The 14,476-nt window shown below is 42.3% G+C and overlaps 1 pseudogene; it reads right to left on the bottom strand.

The window, feature by feature from the left end:
• Positions 1 to 2,543: 2,543 nt before the first annotated feature.
• LOC110493266 lies at positions 2,544 to 13,893 on the bottom strand (annotated as a pseudogene).
• Between the last annotated feature and the right edge of the window lie 583 nt (positions 13,894 to 14,476).

Genomic DNA, 14,476 nt, shown 5'->3' with positions numbered 1-14,476 from the left:
GAGGGCCCTCGGAGTGTGGTGTCAGGAAAACAACCTCTCACTCAACGTCAACAAAACAAAGGAGATGATCCTTGACTTCAGGAAACAGCAGAGGGAGCACCCCCCTATCCACATTGAAGTGACAGCAGTGAAGAAGGTGGAAAGTTAAGTTCCTTGGCGTACCCATCACAGACAAACTGAATTGGTCCACTCACACAGACAGTGTGGTGAAGGAGCAACAGCGCCTCTTCAACCTCAGGAGGCTGAAGAAATTTGGCTTGTTACCCAAAACCCTGACAAACTTTTACAGATGCACAATTGAGAGCATCCTGTCGGGCTGTATCACAGCCTGGTACGGCAACTGCACCGCCCTCAAATGCAAGGCTCTCCAGAGGGTGGTGTGGTCTGCACAACGCATCACCGGGGGCAAACTACCTGCCCTCCATGACACCTACAGCACCTGATGTCACAAGACGGCCAAAAAGATCATCAAGGATATGAACCACCCGAGCTACTGTCTGTTCACACTGCTACTATCCAGAGGGCAATGTCAGCACAGGTGCATCAAAGCTGGGACCGGGAGACTGAAAAACAGCTTCTATCTCAAGGCCATCAAACTCAGAAAGGCTGCTGCCTACATTGAGACCCAATCAATGGCATCAAGAACCCTGCAATGGCACAGGGAAAGAACAAGACGATTAACTTCAATTGCATTTCCACAAAATTTTACGTGCTTTTCATTCAACAGAAATCTAATAGAACATCAAAATGCTTACTTGAATGAGCATCTTGTTAAAATAAAAAACAGAAAATAAATTGTTGAAATAGATCCCTTTCCTGCAGTCAAATTATCTAATTGCCTCATGAGTGGAATGTTATTAATATTTGTTATAATTTCATAATTAATAAACATAAATTGTCTAAATGCCAAAAATCCAGTGTCTATCAAACAATTTTGTTATACAGTATTTCAGTCTTCTGTTATGTACTGTATATAAAGTGTAATATTGGGATGCAAACTTAAAATGGAATACATTTCAACTCTTTATCTGACATGGTAGAGGTGTCTATATTTTTTAAGCCCATAACCATGTGTGTGTGATATATACTTTTGTTTCAATGTCAATTTGTTTAAGACTATCACACACCGTGTGACCCTGATTTAGCCCTCTGCATTGAAAGGTTGGTCAGGTCAATGCTCATCATTATCCTCCAACACCCTTGTCTGCTGCTTACAGCAATCAATAGGCAGACCAATAATCTCCACCTCTACAAAAGGATAAATAATCTACAAAAAAAACGAAGAACCATCTTCACATACAACACACGAGTGACAAGACTAAATGCCTTGTAGTATCCTTGGGCTCCAGTGTGGCACAGTAGTCTAAGGCACTGCATTTCAGCACTAGAGGTGTCACTACAGATACCTGTGGGGGTTAATTTCTGTATTACCAAATGAGGAGAGTTAAGTTTAACACACGAGTGAGAGTTATACTTACACTACATCTTTAATAATAAGAGCTTTGCAATAGCAATGACTTTCAATGATGCACCATTTCTAATGAACCATTGAAAGTGACAACACAATGGCTACTGAGATATTTTATATTGAAGATATCTCTCCCCCCCAGTCAACATAACAGACCACAGATATTAGGAACAGTTCACAAAGGAAGACTTTATAAATGGAAAGGAGTATCCCGTAGCCAGATAACATTCGCTATAAATGATCATTCAGTTTGGTCCCTACAATGAGGTTCTAATCTTGTTCCTGGTACTTCATAGCACAAAAACACCAACTCATCCAATGGCATAACTCAATTTTCAACTCTAGATACTCCCTTCTCAAGTAAAACCCCTTATTGACCCCACTCCTGGACAAGCTCACTGAGGGGAGTGAGCCTCTAGGTAATACACTATCCCAGGATAAGTGCAACATCAGAGAGGACATACAATGGTTCCAGACACTGCCATACACACCTCCCCCCAATGGGAAAGGAGGGACATTGTGGAGACAATTAATTGGTTCCCCATTAATCACGCCATCCCTTCACATGGTTTAAGAATAGGTAAAGACACATTCACATATGAAAACAATGTTCCATCCTGTCCTCTTCCCTTTCTGATGTTCAGCATAGCACCAGAGACATGTAAAAGACAAGCCTGACCTCTCCCCTCTCTGGGCCCCAAGTGACTGAGCCCCAGCTGAGGGAAGAAGTGCAACTGCCAACACCAGAGTCCAAAGGGATATATTCTACTAACAAGTATATCACAAAAGCATATTATGCAGATGAGAGATCTTAATTATCTATGTTACCCAACTAATTCTGATTCATCCACCACAGCCCTTGTTTAAACCCAGGCTGTATCACAACTGGCTGTGACTGGGAGTCCCATAGGGTGGTGCACAATTGGCCCAGCATTGTCTGGGTTTGACTGGTGTAGGCCGTCATTTTAAATAAGAATGTTCTTAACTGATTTGCCCAGTTAAATAAAGGTTCAATAAAATAAAAAAAACAAAAAAAAGAGGTCAATTGAGGTTGTCAGATATGTCTCACCTCCCCTCAATCCACCAGCAGCTGCTGCCCACTGATGATCTTCAGCACCAGCTGAGTCTTCTTTTGTCCTGGCAGAGGGTCCTCCACTGTAGGGTTAAAGAAACCTGGGCAACACAGAAGGTAACATTCAGCCAGCAAACCCTTAGCTCAAGAAACAACTGCTGTATATTTCTAGTGTTAAACTTTATAATCAGTTTGGTCATATGCTTTAATTAAGCGATAAGGCACGAGGTGTGGTGTATGGCCAATATACCACGGCTAAGGACTGTTCTTTGCACGATGCAACACGGAGTGCCTGGATACAGCCCTTAGCTGTGGTACATTGGCCATATGTCACAAACCCCGGAGGTTGCTTATTGCTATTCTAAACTGGTTACCAACGTAATTAGAGCAGTAAAAAGAAAAGTTGTCATACCCGTGGTATATGGCCTGATACACCACGGCTGTCAGCCAATCAAAATTCAGGGCTCGAACCACCCAGTTTATAAGTACAATTATAAACTGGGTGGTTTGAGCCCTGAATGTTGATTGGCTGAAAGCCGTGGTGTATCAGGCCATGTACCATGTGTATGACAACAAAAAAAGTTACTGTTTTAATTACGTTGGTAAACAGTTTATAATAGCAATAAGGCTCCTCAGGGGTTTGTGGTATTTAAGTGATAATGCCCCCGAAGCCAGTGTTTGGAGGATAAATTGGCAAATCATGCCAATATATTCTCCAAACAGCAGCTTCGAGGGCATTATCACTATTATACAACAGGTTAAGAACATATTCAAATAATGATTGACAGATTTGAATTAAAAACATTATTCTGATGAATTTATTCATACTATTTCATCCTTCCACAAGACATAGTCCCGAAACAAATCTTGGGTTGCTACCCAAGCCGGCTGGTCTTTGTTCTATTGGTTCGATTGCCAGAGATGCGACCCAGATGTTCAGTCTTTTTGTTCTGTATCTATGGACGTGTCCCAGTCGTTTGTTCTAAATGTTCCATTGCCGTACTGGCTGGCAACGTTCTTATTCCTTGCTTGCCAGCTAGCCAATCACGGCTAACTTACAGTCACGTCAAACAGTGCAGCCAGAATAACAGTAGCTGCATTTGAGTTTGTTTAAGCTGTTTTCTAGTGACATTTATTTGGATACATCCATAACAATGAGCTAATAAGGCAGAGCCCCATCTGTTTTGAGCCCCACATAAAAATAAATAAAAAATAAACATTTTTGGGGGGTGACTTGCCTGTTTTGCATGTTATTTTGGCATTAATAAAACGTGTCACATATCAGTTCGCAAACAATGTATAAAAAAAATATAGCATTGACTTAATAAAGCCGCATACAAACAGGGTCTCTGACTGAGCAATCTTGGTGTCAGCTATATAAAAACTGCATCATCTGAAAAGGCTAGACTCAGCCTAACAGTCAGTCAAGACTGGTGGGCTGACGGTCTCATTATTGCAATAATTAATTGATATTAAATAAAGATGATTGTTTGAAGAAATGACCAAGACCAAGTCTCTCTCAGTACTGAATTTCCACGACACGTTGCACCGTGATTAGCTCAGTGTTCTGTCACTCATGGGGACACTACGTCACCGCCAAGTCTAAGGGTAGAGATAGAACATTCTAGCCCCTTGGGTGCTGCCATAGAGTTGCATTAGAAGTGCCCATCCAAGAAGGCTCAAGGTCATTGGCCACAGATACAATGACGTCAAATCACATTATATATACAGTAGCTTTGATTGAACTGATCATGTCAACATTATACTTTTAAAATCTTAGCTAGCAGTCATCATCATGAATCAAGTTGACAATCTACTGGCAAATCCTTTTTAATCCTTGTCATATGTAGAGAAATAATGAGAAATTATAAATAAAACGTATCGGTGCTCTTTGCCATTGGACATAAACATTACACAAGTTGGAAATCGCAAATTCAACAATAAGTTATTTGGAAGGAATCAGTGACATTGGCTAACTGCAAGCATTGCAAAGCAATCACTAGCCTGCTATTCAGTAGAGTGGCTGTGTGGTCCCAAATCTGGGATTAAGGGGCTCTTTTACAAGTTTAGAATTATAAACATTCAACATTGGAAAAACTATCAATGAAAAATGATTTGTGCCGCGCTCAAAACAACTATTAACTCGGAACTGCAAAAACTTGAATTCAGTGAGTTCAAGACAACTGGGAAGTCGGGAATAAATGAGCTCTGACTGGGAAAATACGTTTTTTAACAGTCATCCAACTCGGAATGGTAAATCTGTCCTCTTTCTAGAGCTACGACCTGAAAATCAATAACGTCATCATAATTCAAACTTTTTTTCCCCCCCAGAGTTTCCAGTTGTTTTGAAAATACCATAAATGCAGAGACTGCAAGACTTTGATGACAAAATTTACCCACGAAGGACCACCTTCCTTTTCAAATGAGCACAGCACAACAAGGCGAGTCCAAAAATGGATTGTATGCTTCTGCATAAATTATGTAATATGCCAGAGAGATATGTATACTGTAGCTAAGAAAGTAATACTAAGTATATGTTGTGTAGTAAGATGTTTGTTGCCCATGTGCCTCACCCTAATAATTTTGTCTATTTAACCCTCTTAATTTCGCCTACTGTTCTGACTTGGTGGTGCACATGTAGCCTATAACCTGTTTTGGAGAAAAGTAATCAAATATTGTAAGAGCTTTCATTGTATACCCCCTTTATTTATCCTACGGTTCTGACTTGGTGTACAGGGAGAACACTGTAAGAATGGCCCATGTTCTGATTTCTATCGCTGTATATTTCAAAAGTGCTAAACAAATAGTTATATAGACTACTTCCGTCCTAGCTCGCTCATTAATGTTTTAATCGAAATTACAGATTGCCTCTCATCTGCTTGTCACCTCCTTATGCCGTAGTTTGTACATCTCATCTCAAGCAAGTCAGCCATAGTGTTTTTTTAATGCAGTAAATGAGGCTGAATGAACTGTTTCACTGCCAGCCAAGGCTCCGCTGATATCCAGGTGTAGCAGTGGTAAGATGTTGGGACTGTTGTTCGGACAGCTTTATCTAGGCCCTAACATTTTGTGGGTACCGTTTGTCACAGTTATAGTGCAATTAATGTATTGTTTAGTGTTCTCTTGTGTAGTGGCTTTGCTGGAATGCATCCCACTTTTTTTTTGCTCCACCAAGATTTACATGCTAAAAATCGCCACTGGTCAGGATACTGTTGTTCAGAGGAGCTAGCCAACAACAGCGCTAACACAATAACTTCAAACTGAAGCTGACAAGACTGCAAATTAGCTGCACTTCGTTTCGTTTTACCTTTTTTCAATTGACATTTCTTTGTTTATATCCATAAAAATGATGCCAGTTGATTCATGATTTCGACTGTCTGAGAAATGCTGCCTGCCTCTCTCTCTCTCTCTCGTTGTCACATCCTGATCTGTTTCACCTGTCTTTGTGAGTGTCTCCACCACCCTCCAGGTGTTGCCCATCTTCCCCATTATCCCCTGTGTATTCATACCCGTGTTCTCTGTTTGTCTGTTGCCAGTTCGTTTTGTTTCATCAAGCCTACCAGCGTTTTCTCCTCTGTTCCTGCCTCTTGATTGTTCCCGTTTTCCCGGTGTTGACCTTTTCTGCCTGCCCTGACCCTGATCATGTGTTCCAGGAAGGCTGTGGGTTGAAGTTGCTGGAGTCCCCACGGTAAGAGCTGTCTCTGGTTGATGCACACCAAATGAGCTGGCTTCAGAGCCATGATCTGGTTCACAATGCTCTCATTGAGGGAAGACACTTGCCAACTGGTCATATACTGTACACTGCCAACTAGAAAACACATACGTGTAGGTTCACACACACACTGCCAACCAGGAGGTAGAAAGACTCCCATGCTGAAAGAACTTGTGATATTGCTGTGCATGTTGAATGACAAAGAAATTATTTTGTCTGAAAATGGATACTCCTCCCCCCTTGTGTTTCAATGTCATGGACCCCGGACAGCCTTGGTGTACTTAGAGGTCAAATAGGGCTCGGAATAACCTCATTGGCTTCCCTTTCCTGAGGGCGAATAGGGGATGGGCAGATATAGCTGGATACAGGGGTCAATCTAACACACCAGTTTCAAAGTTAAAGTAAATGGTTTGATAATAGTATGTCACGTTTGATTGGATTTACTTGTTGTTGTACACATTACCTTTGTTTCCCCCCCTCTAAATACAAGATATGAACAGTCAGCGTTTAGTGCAACAAGGGTCTTCCAGAAGGGGACATTTGTATTCTAACCAGAGCATGGAAAGATGTTAGAGCAGTAGAACACTGCCAGGGAATCACACAGGAAAGCAGATGTAGGCTGTAGAGGTTTTGTACCTGTGGACAATATGTAAGTAAGGTACTCTCTTGTCCCTTAAGGTACACTATTTGCTATTTTAAGGTACAAACTGCAACGGTACAATTATGTACCTATAACTAATGGTACAATGGACACACCTTACAGGGCACCACTATAGTGACAAGTGTTTGTACCCCTTTAAGTACAATTCTGTACCTTTTTTTTCTGAGAGTGTATGATCATGACTACATTTACACACTAGTAAAGGTGCTGAAGGGAGTTTGTGATTTGCATTTGCGCTGGTGAGGAAAGACTAATTTGCATGCTGGAGGGAATGGTGAAGAGGAGAGATGTTAATTTACATAAACATGATTGGAAAGCATGGTGTGGTGAAGCGAAGACTGGGTGGGGAGGGGGGAGTTGTATGAGAGAATCAGCTGACCTTGCATTTGAAGCTGCCTTTCTTGGGTTTGGGATCATCTGCAGTACCAGCTGTGTTGCCCTGAAATAGTAGAACCTATTCCAGATTCTAGACGGCCTGACAGAGCAATAATTCAGTCTATGTTCGCTGCGTACTTCAGTCTGAGACTGCCATCATTGATGTCGTTTGTGATGACATCAAAATGGGCTGTTGTACAAAACAAAGTCATCAGCAATTGGACTATCTCTAACCATTCAAAGTATCAAAGCCAATGACACATTTTCAAAATTTACCCAAGCATGTTCTGGCTCTGGCCCAACCCATCGGTTTCTGGGCCCAATCAGAACAGTTAGAATGTGTCTGAATTCTAGAAATCGTCTGGAAGGTAATCAGATCCAGACTCATTGTGGAGAAGAAACTAATGTCTGTGGGCATGGTGGAGCGTTTGGCTGGAGCAAGGACTTTGGGTAGCAAAGCAAGACTCCCTGCAGAAACACAGCCACCAGCTATCAGCCATCCACTATCTCACTGTCTGATGGAATACCCAATGGCTTCATCATCATCTTATGACAGAGCACCTGATAGTATCATGTGGTATAAGACATAGCTACTTTATATACCCCCCCCCTGAAAAGTTCCAGACATTGGGCTATTATGCCACCTAGGGGAACTTAAGGAACACAACAAATGTCCTGGGATATTTCTACTCAAAACTTATATTTTGCTCTCAGTCTATTTTAGCCTAAACAGTAGTAACAGTCTTACATCTGTGTTCATCTGGATGTCATCTTCGTCTTCCCCACGGTCTTCATCCGACACATTCCCCATCTCTGCATCATCGTCAATGTTAGCTGGGAGCTTCTTTCCCTAACTTATTATTTCAACAGAAGATGTTCAGTAATGTTATATTTATTGGGGTAACATTTCATGATTTGGAAATTGTCGCTATAAAAATGACTCAGTGCTTCCATTGGTTGAACAACAAAGTGACAAAAAAAAGACGGCTCTACCTTGACTAGAACTTCCCTTTTCAGGAGCTCTGGGGAGGGCAGCTTTCTGAATTCATTCATATTGACTGTAGACAGGTCCACCTTGCCCTGGAGCACCTCCATCAGAGACTCAGCCATCTTCTTCTGCTGGGGCACTGTGCAATGGTTCTCTATGGATAGGATAACTGGGTACCTGGGGATGTATGACACAGCCATAGAGATAGATACTCTAGTGTTTTAGCATGAGGACATTGAGGACTTTCACAATTTAAGTAGTCAACTGGGTTGGACTTCCTATGGGTTAAGGAAGGATCACAATTCCACCCAGGTCATCAGGAGTGATCAGCCAATGAATTATACTTTTTGAGCAAACATTCCACAACTGGAGGTGGCAGTAAATCGCCAACCTTTGCTTTATACCTGTTATAACACACTCTACGTGGCAGTGTACAGTTTGTTTACCAACTCATAAAAGTAGTAGAAGACGAAAATGGACTACTTCAAAATGGAGATGGCCGCAATGGTGCTGCACATGCTCTCACATACGCCAGAATGGGACAGATACAATGTTGCATCCTCTAACCATCTCTATGGGCTCAACATATTGGAATATAAAGTGAATTGCCCATGAATGGTTTGGTATTGCTATCTATACCTGGGCTGGATATGGTGACAAAATGAAGGTACTTACTGATTCTTTGCAAATGCATATTTGTTAATGGTTTCAATGAAGTCTTTGAGGAGGATCTTGGATCTTGTCAGTGTGTAGCCATGATGAATAATAGATTCCCTGTCTGGTCCATCCAAGCAGTCCACTGAGAGACACGGTGAGTGATCGGGTGATCGAGTGAGAGATCAAGTGAGTGATGAGGATGGTATATACTGGTAAGAGAACAGCGCTGCAATGTTTTCAGTAGGGAGGCAGTTAAAGGGTCAGGATAGTGCCTAAGCTTACCTTCCACACAGCGACTGCCAGCCTGGAGCACGTTGGCATACATGTCTACCCTGGACTCAGACAGAAGCTGGTCCCCTGTCATGTAGGTGTTGTTGGACGAGGCTATGAAGTAGTTACACATGGGCTGGGTCATGTCCTGGTGCACATGATGGTGGTCTGGGTTTAAGATATCCCCTGCAGGTTGGTGAAACCTGATGCAAGACTTGGGGATGCGTGACCTTTCTGTCATTGACATTCTGTTTTGTATTTTGATATTTCTGTGGGCTGTGATACTTAAGATACAAGTGCTTGTGTCATGAAAATCACCATCGATGCCCAGAACTATATTCTGTAGGTTTTGAGCACATGGCTCAAACTGACCCATTATCTCCAGACAATAATCTCTGGTGACACCCGCCATCTACCAAACAGAAACAGAAGAAAAGAGAGCAATAATGACTGAAGAACGTAAAAAATATCTTACGTATTTTGCTTTAATTAAGTTTGACCTTCTGTTCAATTTCCATGAACCAGACAAGGTCATCTGCACGTCTTATAGAAGGTGCAGAATTCTTCAAATGCTAACAAACCCTGGATATCATCTGTGTCTGCTCCATGAAAATGGAAAGAAAATGTTCATGTTTAGGGTTAGGGTTTAGGGTTAGGTTTAGGGTGAGAAGAGTTGGGTTTAGGGTTAGGATGAGAAGTGTTGGGTTTAGGGTTAGACTGGGATGGTGATTTTGCTGCTGGTTAGATTTATGTCACTGTTTGTCTAAGATAAACACAGAAAACAAATCCTCTAAAGAACACAACTACTAATATACATTCTACTTGCACAGCCACAGACTGGCACAAAACAAAACTGTGTTTGACATGAGGAGTTAAGATGGACAGAAGACAGGTAATGTAATGGAACAAACCGCACTCAAAGTGCCTCAGCATGGATTACTGGAGCATAATGCTGAACACATACAGTTTTACAATGAAAGCCATCTGTTCTGTTCAGCGGTGGCCATATGCCCTGGGCTTCCTCTAGCGTGCTCCTCCTGTACAGCGACCAACCTGCGCTCTCTCAATGTACGGCTAGGAAACTCTGACACACGACATCACATCCTTCATACTAGCTCCAAGCTAGGATTGGAGATCAAGTTGTCAGGTCAAGATATTTGACCCATAAAACCTGTTTGGAAAAGTCTTGTCATCAGTAAAACCCTGTTGCTGACTTTAAAAGTAGCCTAGGGCAGTGGTTCCCAACTGTGTTCTGATGGGGGCATTCGTAATTTGTTATTGTTTTTTAAATGTTTAATAATCCTTTTCTTTGAAAGATAATATTACAGTTGGGAGTATAAATGGTATTATAAGCAATTTTGCATTAGTTTTCACAATGCAAATAGTTTATAATAATACGCCTTTAATCTGTTACATTCACTGATAAAAATTACTCTAAATGTCACACTCTGACCATAGTTTGCTTTGTATGTTTCTATGTTTTGTTTGGTCAGGGTGTGATCTGAGTGGGCATTCTATGTTGGATGTCTAGTTTGTCTGTTTCTGTGTTTGGCCTGATATGGTTCTCAATCAGAGGCAGGTGTTAGTCGTTGTCTCTGATTGGGAGCCATATTTAGATAGCCTGTTTTGTCATTGTGGGTTGTGGGTGATTGTCTATGTTAGTTGCTTGTGGCAGCACAGTTCTCAGTATAGCGTCATGGTTGTGTATTGTTTTGTATAGTCTGTATTCAGTGTTCAGTGCTTTCTTTAATTAAAAAATCATCATGAACACATACCATGCTGCATTTTGGTCCGCTCCTTACGACGATCGTGACACTAAATTTACCAGCCAGGATATTTAATGGAAAGAAATTTGGTGATTCTGCTAAGGTCGTCCTCATGAGTTATGACAGCGATTTGGTGGGTACATTGTGTGCAGAACCATGTAAGGAAACCTGAAACGCAAGCTCTTCCAAATTAGTTAAGAGATGCTGGGTTTTGTTTTATATATATTTATCTACAAAAAATAAAGGGAACAATTAAACAACACAATGTAACTCCAAGTCAATCACACTTCTGTGAAATCAAACTGTCCACTTAAGAAGCAACACTTACAATACATTTCCCATGCTGTTGTGCAAATGGAACAGACAACAGGTGGAAATTATAGGCAATTAGCATGACACCCCCAATAAAGGAGTGGTTCTGCAGGTGGTGACCACAGACCACTTCTCAGTTCCTATGCTTCCTGGCTGATGTTTGTCACTTTTGAATGCTGGCGGTGCTTTCACTCTAGTGGTAGCATGAGACTGAGTCTACAACCCACACAAGTGGCTCAGGTAGTGCAGCTCATCCAGGATGGCACATCAATGCGAGCTGTGGCAAGAAGGTTTGCTGTGTCTGTCAGCGTAGTGTCCAGAGCATGGAGGCGCTACCAGGAGACAGGCCAGTACATCAGGAGACGTGGAGGAGGCCGTAGGAGGGCAACAACCCAGCAGCAGGACCGCTACTTCCGCCTTTGTGCAAGGAGGAGCACTGCCAGAGCCCTGCAAAATGACCTCCAGCAGGCCACAAATGTGCATGTGTCTGCTCAAACGGTCAGAAACAGACTCCATGAGGGTGGTATGAGGGCCCGACGTCCACAGGTGGGAGTTGTGCTTACAGCCCAACACCGTGCAGGACGTTTGGCATTTGCCAGAGAACACCAAGATTGGCAAATTCGCCATTGGCGCCCTGTGCTCTTCACAGATGAAAGCAGGTTCACACTGAGCACATGTGACAGACGTGACAGAGTCTGGAGACGCCGTGGAGAACGCTCTGCTGCCTGCAACATCCTCCAGCATGACCGGTTTGGCGGTGGGTCAGTCATGGTGTGGGGTGGCATTTCTTTGGGGGGCCGCACAGCCCTCCATGTGCTCGCCAGAGGTAGCCTGACTGCCATTAGGTACCGAGATGAGATCCTCAGACCCCTTGTGAGACCATATGCTGGTGTGGTTGGCCCTGGGTTCCTCCTAATGCAAGACCATATGTGGCTGGAGTGTGTCAGCAGTTCCTGCAAGAGGAAGGTATTGATGCTATGGACTGTCCCGCCCATTCCCCAGACCTGAATCCAATTGAGCACATCTGGGACATCATGTCTCGCTCCATCCACCAACGCCACGTTGCACCACAGACTGTCCAGGAGTTGGCGGATGCTTTAGTCCAGGTCTGGGAGGAGATCCCTCAGGAGACCATCCGCCACCTCATCAGGAGCATGCCCAGGCGTTGTAAGGAGGTCATACAGGCACGCGGAGGCCACACACACACACTACTGAGCCTCATTTTGACTTGTTTTAAGGACATTACATCAAAGTTGGATCAGCCTGTAGTGTGGTTTTCCACTTTAATTTTGGAGGTCTGGACTCCAAATCCAGACCTCCATGGGTTGATAAATTTGATTTCCATTGATAATATGTGTGATTTTGTTGTCAGCACATTCAACTATGTAAATAAAAAAGTATTTAATAAGAATATTTCATTAATTCAGATCTAGGATGTGTTATTTTAGTGTTCCCTTTATTTTTTGGAGCAGTGTATAATTATCTTCTGTAAAACTACTATATTGTAATGAGAAACATTGAGATACCCCAGATCTTGGATCTTCTGAATACGATCTTACCTTAAACAGCTCTCTGACTTTCTGCCTGGGCAGGTTCACCTTGAGTTTGTGGATCAGCTGAAGAACCTCTCCAATTGCCATCCCCGTTTTTGTCTGCCTCAGAGAAGGTCTGTGTCACGTTGTTCGTAATAATGATGGTCGGACCAAGGCGCAGCGTACTTCGAGTTCCACATATTTGAATGAAAGTGAAACTTAAGCTAATACAAAACAAAATAAAGCATAAATGAACCGTGGTGACAATGCAGTGCGAACAGGCAACTAAACATAAACAAGATCCCACAAAGCACAATGGGAAAATGACTACCTAAATATGATCCTCAATCAGAGACAACAATAAACAGCTGCCTCTGATTGGGAACCATACTAGGCCAACATAGAAATATAATTCACCTAGATAACCCACCCTTAAATCACACCCCGACCTAACCAACATAGAGAATAAAAGCTCTCTATGGAAAGGGTGTGACAGTCTGTTGTAACCATGTGGAATAAGAGTTAAGGATGAGACACGGAGACCAGTGACCAATGACATCAAGACATTACTTTTAGTGTGTATCGAAATTCATCCTATGTGACATGACATCCCTGGAATTACATGTGTTGCTTCACATGATTTTTCACTAATGTTGGAAAGTATCCTAATCTAATTAAATAACCACAGGTTGATAATATTCATGTCCTATTCTATTTGTCAAATGTGTGTATTCATTGCTCTTTTAGCGCGGTCTATAGTCTATATTCACCAATCATTCATGAGGCCACAGGTGCCCTACGAGTGACATGCTCCACAGTAACAGAGTAAAGGATATTGGTCCCTTTTGCGTTGTCTCTTCGCCAGACTGTCTTCGGCACTGATGCCAGCCATGGGGTAATTCAGGCCAGTAATCCAGGTGTGGGCCTCATCTCCAGGTCAAGAGACTCCACATGGTCGCCATGGTAAATACTGAAGCAGCAGCTGTGGTCAAAGCGACTGTCGGCATGGCGCTGGAAGATCTCAGATCTCTTCCCGTCACACGCCTCATAGATGGACTTGGGAGTGGGGAGAAACAACATTAAAGTGAACAGGAATGGAATCCAGGTCGTTATTGTAAAATAGAGTGTGTTCTCAATGACTTCCCTGGCTAAATAAAGGTAAAGAAAATAAACATAACAATACAGCAGTAAATTAGCTGTAATAACCGATTTCATCAACCCGGACTCAGGGATAGATGAAACATAGTAAACAAAAATCCAGGACACTCAAATGATTATGATATGTTATGGTATGTATTCATTTGTGGATGTCCATCACCCATTTCGTATGATATGTTTCGAATTCCAAATTGTTAAATATGTTACGAATTTGCAATAGGTATGATATATTACGAATTCCAATTTGTTGTACTAACGTTAGCTAGGTGGCTAATGCTAACATTAACTAGGTGGGTAACGTTAGCGGGGCTTGGGGTTAGGGACAGGGGTTAAGGTTATGGTTAAAGTTAGGATTTAGGTTAAAGGGGTAAGGTTAGGGTTCTGGAAAGGGTTGAAAGTAGCTAAAAATAATTAAGCTAATTATCTAAAGTTGTCCATGATGAGATTTGAACACGCAACCTTTGGGTTGCTAGGTGTTCCTGTCATACACCTACCCATCCACCCC

This window comes from Oncorhynchus mykiss, chromosome 17 (assembly GCF_013265735.2).
Source record: "Oncorhynchus mykiss isolate Arlee chromosome 17, USDA_OmykA_1.1, whole genome shotgun sequence".
Classification (NCBI taxonomy): Eukaryota; Metazoa; Chordata; class Actinopteri; order Salmoniformes; family Salmonidae; genus Oncorhynchus; species Oncorhynchus mykiss.
The sequence above is the reverse complement of the archived record's forward strand: the minus strand, read 5'-3'. Positions and strand labels throughout refer to the sequence as shown.